The sequence below is a fragment of the Pleurodeles waltl genome, chromosome 2_2 (assembly GCF_031143425.1).
Source record: "Pleurodeles waltl isolate 20211129_DDA chromosome 2_2, aPleWal1.hap1.20221129, whole genome shotgun sequence".
NCBI lineage: Eukaryota > Metazoa > Chordata > Amphibia > Caudata > Salamandridae > Pleurodeles > Pleurodeles waltl.
Window position 1 is genome coordinate 1077556050 of NC_090439.1, and position 15336 is coordinate 1077571385.

The following is a 15336-nucleotide window of genomic DNA, read 5'->3' on the forward strand; positions in this document are numbered from 1 at the left end:
GATACACAAATAATATCTTTGAATTTGATGGTGAAGTATTCAAACAGATTAAGGTCAGCATGGGAGCCACTTGTGCCCCTGGTGTAGCCAACATATATACAGGCCTATTTGAGAGGAAATATATATGTAATGAAATTGCCCCTTTCTTTGAAAATGTCATGAATTGGAGACGGTACATTGATGACATTTTTTTATTTGGGAAGGAGAGGAAGATCAATTCTTGGAGTTTATAGAATGGCTGAACCTTTGTGATACCATCCTCAAATTCACTTCTAACTATAGCAATCACATGATAGAGTTTCTAGACATTTTGATTTTTGAAGAAAGGCAACACCTTCAAGTGACCCTGTATACAAAACCAACAGCTACAAATACACTATTACATTTTAATAGCTATCATCCCACAAGCCAAAGACAAAGTATCCCTTTTAGCCAATTTCTTAGAATTTGAAGAAATTGCAGCAACTTAGTTGAATATGATAAGAATGCTGCAAAAATGAAAGAGAATTTTCTCCAGAGAGGCTATCCCTACCGGGTAGTAAGGGATGCCTAAAAAAGGGCAAAATATTACAATCGGGATAGTTTATTAGAAATTCACCAAAAACAAAAAACGGAACAAAATAGAATAGTTTGTGTTATTAGGCATTCTAATAAAAAATAACAAGATACAAGGAATAATCAACACCAGTTGGAACATCTTGAATACCAGTGATGGTGATACTCCACTTTTGAATCCTATGTTTGCGTTTAAAAGACACTCTAATCTAAGAGACAAACTGGTACAATCTTGTGGTAAGGTTCTAAATATATTCATTCCAAAAATTATTACAGAGACCAAACCGGTATTGGGCAACCACCAATGTGGTACTTGTCATGCCTGTGCACAGGCCATAGTCTCTGATACATTATTATAACAATAAAACAATAAGTCTAAAAAACTTGACAAATTGTTTAAGTTGCAATATAATTTATTGCATCCTATGTCCTTGTCATCTGGGATACATAGGAGAAACGGGACATCAGTTTAGAGTACGCTTCAGCGAGCATAAGTCAGCGATTAGGCATGAACGCCTTCAAGCCCCTCCGGTATACCATTGTATGAAAAAACAACATCATGAAAGAGAGCTACAATGGATTATACTAGAAAAAATCAACGCAGTGCGTTTTGAACAAGATAAGTACAGGAAGAAAAGGGAAGTCTTTTGGATTTATTTTTTTGGTACAGTAAACAAAGGACTTAATGAAAGAATCCCATGGGAAAATACTTTCCTGTGAAGCGGGAGTAAGTCCTTCTTGCTACATGCCCTGCTAGTTAAGAGCTCTTTAATTTTCCAAAATAAATTGCCATAGAGACATTATAAAACATTCACTCAACGATGCCGCTTATGCCCCCTATGCTGTGTAATCGGGTTTTCGGAACAGGTCTCTATATATGCAACACAAACGCCTTAAGGTGGCGGGCAGTAGTGCAAGGTATGACTATATGTTACTCGTACCGTTCTCTTTTTCAAGAACCTGGCAACAACTATCTTTAACCTTTTTCTCCTCCAGCTTTTCGCTTCTGTTTTAGATTGTGTTTATAAAGTAAGCTGCCATATATGTACGATTATTACCCTTTTTTAAGATGATGTCTATAAATCTATTGTTACCAACATAGTTCTTGGGAGAGGCGGTCATATAGGTACTATAACTATCCATTCCAATATGACGCTCATGTTTCCATTTGCGCTATCTTTATGTTTATGCAGTGTCCTAAGTCTGTTTCTGTTAGAAATTGGGTTTTTGGTTGGCAGTCAGGTTACCCTCTGTCCAAGCAAGAACCCTCACTATAGTCAGGGTAAGTCACACACAATCCAAATTATCCTGTGCCCACCCTCTTGTAGCTTGGCACGAGCAGTCAGGCTTAACTTAGAAGGCAATGTGTAAAGTATTTGTGTAATAAATCATACAATAACACCATATAGCACCACAAAAATACACCACACAGTGTTTAGAAAAATATGGAATATTTATCTGGATATTTGTAGATCAACACAATAAAAGATGCAATAAGAATTTGTAGAAATATCACTGAAAAGTGATATAACGTGTCTTAAGTCTTTAAAAAGCAAACAAATGGGGTCATTACAACCCTGGCGGACAGTGTTAAAGCGGCGGTAAGACCGCCAACAGGCTGGCGGTCTTTTTTTTAGTATTATGACCATGGCTGTTACCGCCATGGTCATCCGCCGCTTCTCCGTTCCGCCCGCCAGGGCGGAGACGACCGCTGGGCTGGAGACCTGGGTCTCCAGCCCTGCGGCCGTCACAATACCGCCGCCGGTATTGTGACCCGGCTTACCGCCGTGGATTTCCAGCCGTAGGAACCGCCATGAAATCCATGGCGGTAAGCACTATCAGTGCCAGGGAATTTCCTTCACTGGCACTGATAGGGGTCTCCCCCACCCCCACCCCAACTCCCTCCCCTACACCCCCCACCACCCCTGCCATCCCCCAAAGGTGGCAGGGCCCCCCTCCCCACCCGACCCCCGACATTACCTTACACATACACACCCGACACGCATGCAGGCACCACCAACACACATGCACACACACTGACATACATGCCAACATCCACACACAGTCAGACACATACACCCACATTCACACATTCACGCACACATCCATACAGACATACATACAGACAGACACGCACACATTTCCGAAACACGCAACACCCCCGTAAGCATACACGCACTCACACCACCCCCTACATACACAGGCGCACACCCCCATGCACCCACACAACACCCCCCCACACCCCCTCCCCTAACGGACGATCGACTTACCTGTTCCGTCGATCCGCCGGGAGGGGACGGGAGCCATGGGGGCAGCTCTGCTAACACCACACCGCCAACAGAACACCGCCGCGCAGAATCACAGGACGTGATTAGCTGGATGGTGTTCTGTTGGCGTGGCGGTGGAGGTGGAGCAACCTCCACTTCCCTGCCACCCGTAAGTATGGCTGTTGGCGGCTCTCCGTCAGAAAAACAACAGAGGGCATAATACGCCGAGCGGCAAACCGTCACTACTGGCGGTCTTCCGCACGGTGGTCCTCCGGCGGTCTTCTTAAAAGACCGCCGAGGTTGTAATGACCACCAAAGTCTCTTTCAAGCACAAAGTACCTGGTTTGGAGTGGAAAATCTCTGCGGAGGGCCGCAGAGGAGGAGATGCGTGGAAAAATGGAGAGTACGTCGGTTTCGCCCCTTCACACACAGACTTGCGTCGTTATTTTTCACGCGGGGAGACGTGCGTCGTTCTGCGTGAAGAAAAATGGTGTGTGCGTCGGTTTCACCCCTTCACACACGGACTTGCGTAGTTATTTTTCACTCGGGGAAGACGTGCGTCGTTTTCCGGCACGCGGGCCGACTCCTTCTATGATTCGCGGGATTACCAGATGTCCCAGGGTCTGTGCGTGGATTCCTCGGCTTGTTATCCGGCTGCGCGTCGTTCCGGGAAGCTGTGCATGGAATTTTCTTTCTCACGGCAGGCGTCGCATCGATTTCCGCTCTGGAAGTTGGGCGGCGTTGTCCATGCGAGGCCGTGCGTCGAAGTTCCGGTCGCACCATAGGCGTCGCGTCGAGCGGCGTCTTTCTGGATCGGCATGCAGCGATTTTGGCACCGTAGAGCAAGCTGTGCATCAAATTTTTCAGTCCAAATGAAAAAGAGAAGTCTTTTTGGTCCTGAGACTTCAGGGAACAAGAGGCAAGCTCTATCCAAGCCCTTGGAGAGCACTTTTGCAGCCAGACAAGAGTTCAGCAAGGCAGCAGTCCTTTGTAGAAAGCAGACAGGTGAGTCCTTTGAGCAGCCAGGCAGTTCTTCTTGGCAGGATGCAGGTTCTGGTTCAGGTTTCTTCTCCAGCAAGTGTCTGATGAGGTAGGGCAGAGGCCCTGTTTTATACTAAATTGTGCCTTTGAAGTGGGGGTGACTTCAAAGAGTGGCTAAGAAATGCACCAGGAAACCTTTCAGTTCAATCCTGTCTGCAGGGTCCCAGTAGGGAGTGTGGCAGTCCTTTGTGTGAGGGCTGGCCCTCCACCCTCCCAGCCCAGGAAGACCCATTCAAAATGCAGATGTATGCAAGTGAGGGTGAGTACCCTGTGTTTGGGGTGTATCTGAGTGAATGCACAAGGAGCTGTCAACTAAACCTAGCCAGACGTGGATTGGAAGGCGCAGAAAGATTTAAGTGCAAAGAAATGCCCACTTTCTAAAAGTGGCATTTCTAGAATAGTAATATTAAATCCGACTTTACCAGTCAGCAGGATTTTCTATTACCATTCTGCCCATACTAAATATTACCTTCCTGCTCCTTTCAGATCAGCAGCTGCCGCTTCAACAATGTATGAGGGCAGGCCCAATGTTAGCCTATAAAGGGAGCAGGCCTCACAGTAGTGTAAAAACGAATTTAGGAGTTTTACACTACCAGGACATATAAACTACACAGGTACATGTCCTGCCTTTTACCCACACAGCACCCTGCTCTAGGGGTTACCTAGGGCACACATTAGGGGTGACTTATATGAAGAAAAAGGGGAGTTTTAGGCTTGGCAAGTACTTTTAAATGCCAACTCGAAGTGGCAGTGAAACTGCACACACAGGCCTTGCAAGGGCAGGCCTGAGACAAGGTTAAGGGGCTACTTAAGTGGGTGGCACAACCAGTGCTGCAGGCCCACTAGTAGCATTTAATCTACAGGCCCGAGGCACATATAGTGCACTCTAGTAGGGTCCTACAAGTAAATCAAATAGCCAATCATGGATAAACCAATCAACAGTACAATTTACACAGAGAGCATATGCACTTTAGCACTGGTTAGCAGTGGTAAAGTGCCCAGAGTTCAAAAGCCAACAACACCTGCCAGAAAAAATAGGAGGAAGGAGGCAAAAAGTTTGGGGATGACCCTGTAAAAAGGCCAGGTCCAACAGTTTCCATCATTAAATTAATTCCACTCGGTTTACACTGGGTTTTCTTGCTTATAAGCTTCATCTGATTTCCGTGTTAGTTTGGCTCGCGGTTTCAGAACAGGCAGGATCTTGGCCATCATGAGCATTGTCCACACTGAGGAGCATGGTGAGCGCCGTTCCGGAGTGTATGTGAAGTCGGCTGTGATGCCGGTCAGTTTCCTGTACGCTCGAAATGCTTGAATATGGATGCACTGGTCTATCATGTTGTACAACACATGGCTTTTAGGTTTGCACATCGGACGGAGCTTAAGGTAAGAAACAAAGATAAGGATATAAAATCACTGACTAATATGTATTTATTGGAGGAGATGCCTCAGTTTAGAGACGCCACCCTGTTGGTATTATTTACGGGTATGAAATAACATCAGGACCTATAATTCTACACTCGTTGATTGATCTTGTGGAGGTATCTCTAGGCATCCTATTTGTGAGAAGAACAACCCGGTTGGGTGAAGATCGTTGCTATCTTCTGTATCAGTTCTTCTTGATACTCAGCAAGGTATCACTTTTTTCTCAGCAATTTGTATAGAGCACCTTGGGCTAACAAGGAAAAAGAGAGCACCTTGGGTGTATCTTTTCTGGATTTGAATTGTTTGCTCTGAGCATGTACATGAAAATTACATCTGCTTCACAGGGGTACACCTGTACTATATAAGCGAGGGAAGACATTTCTTTGTCTCTTTTCTTCTCACTATAGTTATAGGCACTATCACTAGTCTTTAGTTAGTGTCTTTGGTCCTTTTTACTTTTTCTATGTTTTCTTCATTTTGGTGTTCTTTGTTCATTTGTCCTCTTTTTGTATGTTTGATTTGGAAATTTCATAATTATAGATATATTTACTTTGTTTTTTGCATTTTAGAAATATGTTACTCATACAAATGTATATATATTAAGATCTTGTGCCCTGAAGAATGTGCGCGACCTGTGTTGGGCCGCTGGTCACCAAAACGTACGTCGGCACGATTACAAATGAAAAGGACATTTGTTAGAATTAACATGGACATTTCTCTGCAAAGTATAATCAATGTATTTGTTTAATGTGAGGAGGGACCAAAAGATACACCTTATTGAAATTTTTTGAGAATTATTTTGTTGTGTCATCCCTGGCGAGACTGAGTGGCCCGCTAGGTATAGGTATAATGTGAAATCTTACAAACTAAATATTGGTTGGTCCTAAGTACCTAGTTGAATCCATGTCATTCATATGTTTTAATATGGTATGAGTGAAGTAGTATGAATGTGTTCATTGGGTTTTTAGCTTTTGTTCTGTTTTCCAGGGTCCACACTAGTGGGTTTTCATTAGATTGTAATTTATCTGTTAGACATTATTTTGAGCATATTTATAATAATTAAAGAAACATATCATTGTGTACTCTTATTTGATACATTTTTATGCTTTTTCGTATGTCTGGTTTGTTTCTTTGAGATCTCTGCTTTGGATAACTGGGATTCCTCTCTTGGTACCCGGAGTATCCTTGGGACATTTTTTGTATATTTTTTGTTGTACTTGATACAATCAACAATTTATCTTAGATCAAATAAGTGCAGTAGGCTCCATCTCATATTGGCTTTTTCATCTACTATAGCCTACCATGGATGCTTTCATATGGCAGACAGATAAATTGCACACCCAGGCTGACTTATTCAAAAGAATGGTGAGATACTTTGCATCAGTTAAAAGCAGATTAGGAAATGTAAATACTCTACTGTGCACTATAAAAGAGGAGTAAACACTGTAGTGTCTAAATGTCACTGCTCCTCGATTATTGATAATTTGCCTTGGTTTTAGTCAAAGTACTGTATACCATGGTCTACTATGGTCACGGATATGAAGTACTGTGCACTATAAATGAGGAGTAAACACTGTAGTGTCTAAATAGCACTGCTCCTCGAATATTGATAGTTTCCCTTGGTTTTAGTCAAAGTACTGTATACCTTGGTCTACTATGGCAAAGGATATGAAGTGCTGCAGTAATTCAACATCAAAGCTCTGTTAAAAGAAGCCCAGAATACTATGAGGGTATTTCCCCATCTATCCCATGAGCTAAATGACAGGAAGAAAAATCAAGTGGCACCACGGAGCAAGACACAAAGGCAGCTACGAAGGTATTATTCCATCCTCCCCCTCTTGCCTGTGCTCCTTTGTCAAGGCAAAACAAGAAAAATCTTTGCAAGTTAAATAAATCACTGAGTGGCTACAGTCTTAAGTTTCAGAAAAGTCAATAGACCACTAGCCATAGCCACTCCAAGCATACATATTCTGCTCATACAGCCACTAGCAGATTTTTTTTAGACAAAAAGCTGATTCTAAAGATGGCTCCACAGGTCCTAATAATGTAAAATATCTTATTTGATCAATGGAACTGAGGAGAATAAATGGTCAAAGAAAGGTGTTTTAGTGAGGAAATCCTTCTAGGAACACCTTCAACATTTTCAATCAAAGAAATTTGACAAAGAGCCTGATTTAGATATTGGTGGAGGGGTTACTCCACAACAATAGTGACAGAAATCCTGTTCCGAAATCTAAATCCCATTGGATATAATGAAATTTAGATATCAGCGGACAGGATATCTGTCACCATTGTCACAGAGTAATCCCTCCTCTAATATATTTAAATCAGGCCCTCAGGTGCTTCAGACAAAAAAATCCCTAGCAAATCGAGAATCTAAACATTTAGGGCCATATGTATGAAAAAATGGCTTTGCGAATCGCAAATAGCGATTTTTAAGAAATCGCTATTTCCGAATCGCAATTGGTCATGTAGCAAAATTGCGATTTGGAATTAACGATTTCTTAAAAATCGCAATTTGTGGTTTGCGAAGGCCCATTTATCGAATCGTAATTTGCATTTTCGCAAATTGCGATTTTTTAGCGATTCAGTAAAAAATCGCAAATTGCGAGAAGTTTCGAGAAAGCACTCCTGGAGGAGCCTGATGACATCACAAGCAGGTAGTGAGTCATCTCAGGCAGTTTCAGGTGCCACACCCAAACCAGCATCCTGAGAGAGAACAGCCCAGCCACACAGAGCAGCACTCTGAAGGAGCCAGCACACCTGCGCAAGGATGGACACCTCAGCCCAAGGACAGGAGAAGGCAGAAAGAAAGCGCAAGCTCAAATTCAGTGAGCAAGAGCTTGAGGTGCTGACAGAGGAGGTGGTCAGGAGCCATGACCGCCTTTTTGGCAAAAGCTCACTCCAGGTGCCTGAGAGTGAGAAAAGGAGACTATGGGCAGATATCCAATCAAAAATCTGCGCAATTGGAGTGCCAGGGCGCTCTGTAGAAGAAATCAAGAAGATGTGGTATGACATGCGGTCCCGTGCGAAGGAGAGGGTGGCAAGGAGACTGCAGGAGGCCAGGGGTACAGGAGGCGGTCCACCCACAGAGGCACCATGCACCCCATTAGAGGACCTAGTCGAGGCCACACTCCTCCCTGAAGCTGTGACAGGGGTCACAGAGATAGACACCTCCGGCACACCAAGTACCAGCCAAGGTAAGTGAAATATTGAATTGTAACCCCATATGTGTATGCACAAACCCCTTAGGAAGTAGCAAGTAATGTTAAACATTGTGAGAAGTAGTCCAGTCCACATCTTAGAAGCAGCACAACAATGCATTATGGGAGTGGCAGTCCACAACCCAGAGCTAAAAGTAGCACATACAATGTATTTAGGTAGAGCGACACCCAGAGGAACACAACACACACAACACAGTGTAGAGAAGTACCTGTACCTTTATTACCATTGTGTGACCGTACTTGTAACAAACATAACTGACATAACTGACATGCTGCATATTGTCGTTGCAGGTGGGCCAGGCCCAGCAGCCACAGCATCAGCACGCGTAGGCGAGACTGACACCCATCCGGCCTCTGATTCCAACACCAGTGGGTCTCTCACAATTGCGCATGTCCAACGCAGGCCCAGGGCACTGCCACTGCCAGAGCTGAGCCAAGACTCAGATGAGCAGCAGGAAGGGCCAATTGCCCCATCACCAACAGGCAGGTGCAGCCAGATGCAGGAGGTCAGGTGTCAGCAGACCACAGCACCCCGCAGGATGGCGACCAATTCTGGGGCACAGCAGCATGAGGCAGGTGAGGGTCCCTCCTTATTTGGTGGGCTGGAAGCTGCTATGTTGCAGCAGCAGCGCCTACAAAACAAGAGGATCCTGGGATTACAAAATAATTTGCGCCAACATAACAGCAACATGGTGGGCCTGCATCGCCAACTTGAGTCCCTCAATTCAAACATAGAACTGCTGCATGAGGGACAGGTGCAGGCATCACAGGACATCAGAGACCTCACAAGTGCTGTCCGTGAACTATGCCAGGAGCTGCGCCATGAGAGGGTGAGCCAGCGCAGACAGGAGTGCAGATTTATGAACGTTTGGCGGCTTCTGTCGTTCTGTGAACAGGGTGGCAAATGCAACGTCACTGATTGCCCGTCGTGCAGTGGCTGCACAAGTGGTGGCAGCACACAGCAGTAGGGATGTTGCGAACGGACTGGTACAGATCACCAATGTGATTGACAACATAATGGGACAGAGGTCAGCCATACCGAGTGAGCTTGCACTGGGGGACACTGAGGACAGTTCCAGCCTCAGCAGTGTAGCTGTACCAGCATTGGACACCAGACGGCGCAGTGCCAGGCACAGCACTGCCACTGAGGCGGACAATAGAGATGCTAGTGAGGTAACTGGGCACCCAAGTGGTGTGCGTGGCTGCAAAAAATGACTGTAGCTGCCAGTGGACTTATGTTTTCACTATGACGTAATAGTGCTTTACTCAGGTCCTCATTGTTTCTAGTTTATCACTTTTTTTGCAATTCCTCAAACGAACATTACCTGACTTAATGTAATACATTTATATCACTACAGGTACAGTTGTCAGAGGATTTGTGTTATTCATACTTACGTCTGAAATGGTTGTGTGTGATGTCAGCTCGCCTTTGCCTTCCCTCTGCTGCACTGGTCCTGTCTGCTGGCTGTAGGGGTGGTATGGGATCATCATCCTCATCAGATTCAGTATCACATATTTCTACAGGTAGGCCCCTGGTGGTGGCTATATTGTGCAAGATAGCACAAGTAGCCACTATTCTACATGTCGTCTCTGGACTGTACTGTAGTGCCCCTCCACTTTTGTGGAGGCACCAGAAGCGACTCTTCAGCAGTCCAAATGTGCGTTCCAGCACATTGCAGGTTGCCCTGTGTGCTGCATTGTATCTCCGTTCAGCAGGTGTTGCAGGATTGAGGTAGGGCGTCATCATGTAGGTGCGCACTGCGTAAGCACTGTCTCCTGGAAGGGACAGAGGGTATGATGAGTAACTGAGCTATCTGACATCAGCATGACATCAATGCGCCATTGTATAGAGGGACAATACCTAGTAGATATCCTTCACCAAACTCCCCAGCTAGCAGTCTTGTGTGTATGCCGCTATGGCGAAAGATGTACGAATCATGTGTGCTTCCTGGGTACCTGGGATGTAGGAGGCATTGCATATCACCTGTATATTCATTGAATGTTGGTATTTCCGGTTGCGGAACACATACTCTGTGATGGATGGTGGACAGATTGCCACATGTGTCCCATCTATGGCACCTAGGGCGTGGGGGAACTGTGCTATCTGGTAAAAATCAAATTTTGTCTGCTGTATTTCCTGTGGGGTGTGGGGGAATCTGATGTACTGGTGTAGTTTGCTCAGCATGGCGTTGATAAATGCATTGAAAAATCTGGAGAGGGTACTCTGTGAGACCCCTCCAGCTGCTGCTATGACCTCTTGATAGCTCCCTGAGGCGAGCAGGTGGAGGGAGCATAATATCTGCACATGGGTGGGTATGCTGTGAGTCCTTAGTGTTCTGCACTGCAGTATGGGTTGTAGCTCAGCTATCAGATCAAGTATCATGGCTGAGTTCAACCTATACCTCTCACATATTTCCTCCTCTGTCAGGTTAAAAAGTGTAATGCGCACTCTGAAAATGCGCTCCTGTCTCCTCCTCCCTCTCCTCAAACCTGCCAAGATCCTCATCCTCCTCGCCATGACGTAGAGTGCAGCCATTGTGGGAAAGAGTCTGAGGCATTCTGGGCCTCTTTATATAGGTTGCACCTGGTTACCACCTGGTTTCACTTAGTGGTATTTTGCATGTGCAAAATGCCATTCTGTGAAAAATCGCAATTTGCGACTTGGATTTTGCGCCTCGCAATTTGCGCCTCACAATTTCCTACTGGAAATACTGAATCGCAAAATGCGACTCGCAAAACCCGGTCGCAACGCAAAAAATCGCAATTTTTGCGATTTATTTTTGGTCTGCGAATACCTTTCATGCATCGCAGACCACTTTTTTGCACTCCAAACGGCCAATTTTTGCGATTCGCACCATTTGCGAGTGCAAAACAGTTTCGTACATCTGGCCCTTGGTTCAAGTTCGATTTGAGGATCGGAACAAAATCTGCAGGCTGGATCTACCAAAGTGAACCCACCAAGACAACATGTAAATATCCACAAGTTGTTAATTTCATCTGGTATGGGATGAAATGCATTTCATTTTATAAATGGGGGATTAAATTCACTAGCCTTCCTTTATCTTGATAACTCTCTATATTATTCCTCTATAAACCCAAGTGGACACCTTTGGTGGGGTTGGAATAGAGGATAGGGGGCGAACCATATTTTTTAAACTTTTGCTGTAGGCCACTAAAGGGGATTCATCTTCTCTCATTAATTGTTAGGAATATAGGTATTGCTTGCTGCATAGTGAGGTACCTGTTCTAAACCCACTTGTACTAGATGGCTTTTGGCAAAGGAAAGGCTGATAATCATCATAAAGAGTAACCACTTTCTCACCTGAGGCTGCATGCTCAGAGAACAAGCTGACAATCAACAACAAATCCCAACAGGCACCAAACTCTTGTGTGTTCTAGAAAGATGGTGGCTATCTTGGATTATCAAGACTAACTCCCATCATTTGGTTAATGGCTTTTTGCAGGACAAATGTGATGCAATGTGTTAAATAGCATGTTATCTCCAATATATGTGCAGTAAGTTCCCAGGTAATGCAAAATAAAGACAAATCATCAATAAGATATTAACTGAATAACCTTCATTTTATTTTCCTTTTCCGAATTTATTCAGTCATATTTCATATAAGTATCCTGTTTGCCATTTTTATCTCCGATATATATATATATATATATATATACATATATATATATATATATAAAACAGTTCTAAATACAGCCTTTGCTCTATTTTTTGGTTGTATAAATTAATGGCCCAATACAGTTTGGTAATTGAAAATTAATGAATCCTAGTGTAGCCAACATGTGCCCCCCACCCTTACTTTGGCATGCAAGCCTGGAGCTTTATGTAGGCTGAAATTTCAGGAAATACACACTCTAACTACTGAGATTTTTATATTTGTTTCATATATATATATATTGGAGAAGAAAATGATATACAGGATGGTTATAGGACGTGTTACTGAAGAGCTTTGTAAAACTGATATAAGGTTCTTCAATGATAATGATTGTCTTTAATGATAATCCATCTATATTGTGCATTACTCGGGACAACATCATGCAGATTTATTGGGAATAAAACACTCTATTTAATGCAGTTTAACTAAAAGAGAGAAGTTTTAAGCCCTACCCTTGACGAGTATAAAATTCCCCCAATAAAATAAAATAATGCAAATATGGAATATTAATGGTATTAAGATGAAGCTTTAGGGTAGCTCGGGCCTACTACTTAGGAACTGCAAAGTTATTGCAATCTTGCTTTAGCCAGAACATCTTTAAATGGATCTCGTACACAGTGAGTACATGAGAAAGTTAACAATGAGTGTTGGCATTTATTGTAAGTCTAGCAGCAACACTTTGAAATGTGCCTTGCTCTTAACGCTAGGCATTGACGAATAAGTAATATGGGAGAGTGGTACTCTATTTGCTTTGAGTTTGCTAGTGTAGGTATTTAATAAAAATTATTAATGAGTGTTCATGTATTGTGAATAATGGATTTGTGTAGAAAACATAATAATGTAGGAAATAATGCACGGCAGTCAAACAATCAATCAATCAAAAAATGTATAGAGCGCGCTACTCACCCGTGAGGGTCTCAAGGCGCTGGGGGGGGGCGGGTGAAGGAGGATCACTGTTCGAACAGCCATGTCTTGAGGTTTTTTCTGAAAAGCAGGAGGTCTTGGGTTTTGCGGAGGTTGGTGGGGAGGGAGTTCCAGGTCTTGGGGGCGAGATAGGAGAAGGACCTGCCTCCTGTGGTGGTGCATTGGATGCGGGGGACTGTGGCGAGTGCAAGGTCGGAAGATCAGAGGTGGCGGGTGGGAGTGTGGAAGTTCATTCTTTCATTGAGGTAGGTTGGGCCGGTGTTGTGGAGGGATTTGTGTGCGTGGATGAGGATCTTGAAGGTGATCCTCTTGTCTATAGGGACCCAGTGAAGGGATTTGAGGTGTGGTGGGATGTGTTTGTGGCGGGGGAGGTCCAGGATGAGGCGTGCAGCTGTGTTTTGGATTCTCTGAAGTTTGCGTTTGAGTTTGAGTGTGGTTCCGTCGTAGAGGGCGTTACCATAGTCTAGCCTGCTGCTGATGAGTGTGTGGTTGACGGTCTTCCTGGTCTCTGTGGGAATCCATTTGAAGGTTTTTTTCAGCGTGCAGAGTGTGTGGAAACAGGAGGAGGTGACGGCGTTGATTTGCTGGGTCATGGAGAGGGAGGGGTCCAGGATGATGCCGAGGTTGCATGCGTGGTTTGAGGGGGTAGGTGGGGGGCCTAGGGCGGTGGGCCACCAGGAGTCGTCCCATATGGTTTTGTTGATGATTATTTCGGTTTTGTTGGAGTTGAGCTTAAGGTGATTTGTTGTCATCCAGGTGGCGGTGTCAAGGAGTGCAGTGTGGAGGTTGGTTTTGGCGGTGGTGGGGATGCGGGTGAGGGAGATGATGAGTTGGGTGTCATCTGCGTAGGAGAGGATGGTGATTCTGTGTGGTCGGAGGATGTTGGCGAGAGGGGTTATGTACATTTTGAAGAGTGTGGGACTGGGGGAGGACTCTTGGGGGACTCAGCAGATGATTTTGGTGGCAGTGGAGTGGAAGGGTGGGAGGTGGACTTTTTGGGTTCTATCGGTGAGGAAGGAGGTGAGCCAGTCTAGGGCTTTGTGTCGAATCCCTGTGTTGTGGAGGCGTGTGCGGAGTGTGTGGTGGCAGACAGTGTCAAAGGCCATGGAGAGGTCTAGGAGGACGAGTGCGACGGTCTCGCCCTTGTCGACTCTGGTTCTGGTGTCATCAGTACATGCGATGAGGGCGGTTTCCGTGCTGTGGTTCTTGCGGAACCCAGATTGGGAGGGGTTGAGTGTGTTGCTTTCCTCAAGGAAGTGGGATAGGCGGGCGTTAACTAGTTTCACAGCGACCTTGGCGGGGAAAGGGAGGAGAGAGATGGGGCGGTAGTTGGAGAGGTCGTCCGAGTCGGCATGGGGCTTTTTTAGGAGTGCAGTGATTTATGCATGCTTCCAGAGGTCTGGGAAGGTGGCGGTGTTGAATCAGGTGTTGATTATGTCGCGAAGCTTGGGGGCGATGGTTGGGCTGGCTTTGTTGTAAATGCGATGGGGCGGGGGGCGGAGGGGGATCCAGAGTGGATGGAATTCATGCTTTTTTCAGTTTCTTCATCGGTGGTTGGGGCCCAGGTGATAAGAAGGTTGGGGCGGCATGAAGGGGGTCTGCGTTGGACGGGTGAGGGGTGTGTGTGGTAGGTGTGTGTGCTATGAAACTGTTGTGTATGTCCAGGATTTTGCGGTGGAAGTGGTTGGAGAGGGAGTCGCAGAGGGGTTGTGTGTGTGTGGGGTCTATAATGCTGGCTTTGGGTTTGGATAGCTCTTTAATGATGGTGAAGAGTTCTGTGCTGTTTTGGAAGTTGTTGTCAATGCGTTCCTTGTAGTGTGCTGTTTTGGTGGTGCGTATAAGTTGGTGGTGATTGTGAATGGAGGTTTTGAGGGTGGAGAAGTTGGTTGTTGAGGATTCTTTTCGCCAGGCTTTCTCCACTTGGCGGCATTTGCGCTTGGAGTTTTGGAGTTCGGTGGTGAACCATGGGGCACTCTTGATGTTGTAGGCGGTGGTGTTTATTCTGAGGGTGCTGATGTGTCTGGGCAGGTAGTGATCCATTTTGTGAGGTTGTGGGCCACAGTGTTGGGGTCGTTGGTGTGTGCGGGGGTTATATGCCAGTTGGGAGTTCAGGCGTTCTGTGGGGATCTTGTCCCACATGTGGTAGGACGTGATGTGTTGGTGGTGGTGTGTGGGGGCTTTGGTAAAGGAGAAGTGGACGCAGTGGTGGTCAGTCCAGTGGAGTTCAGT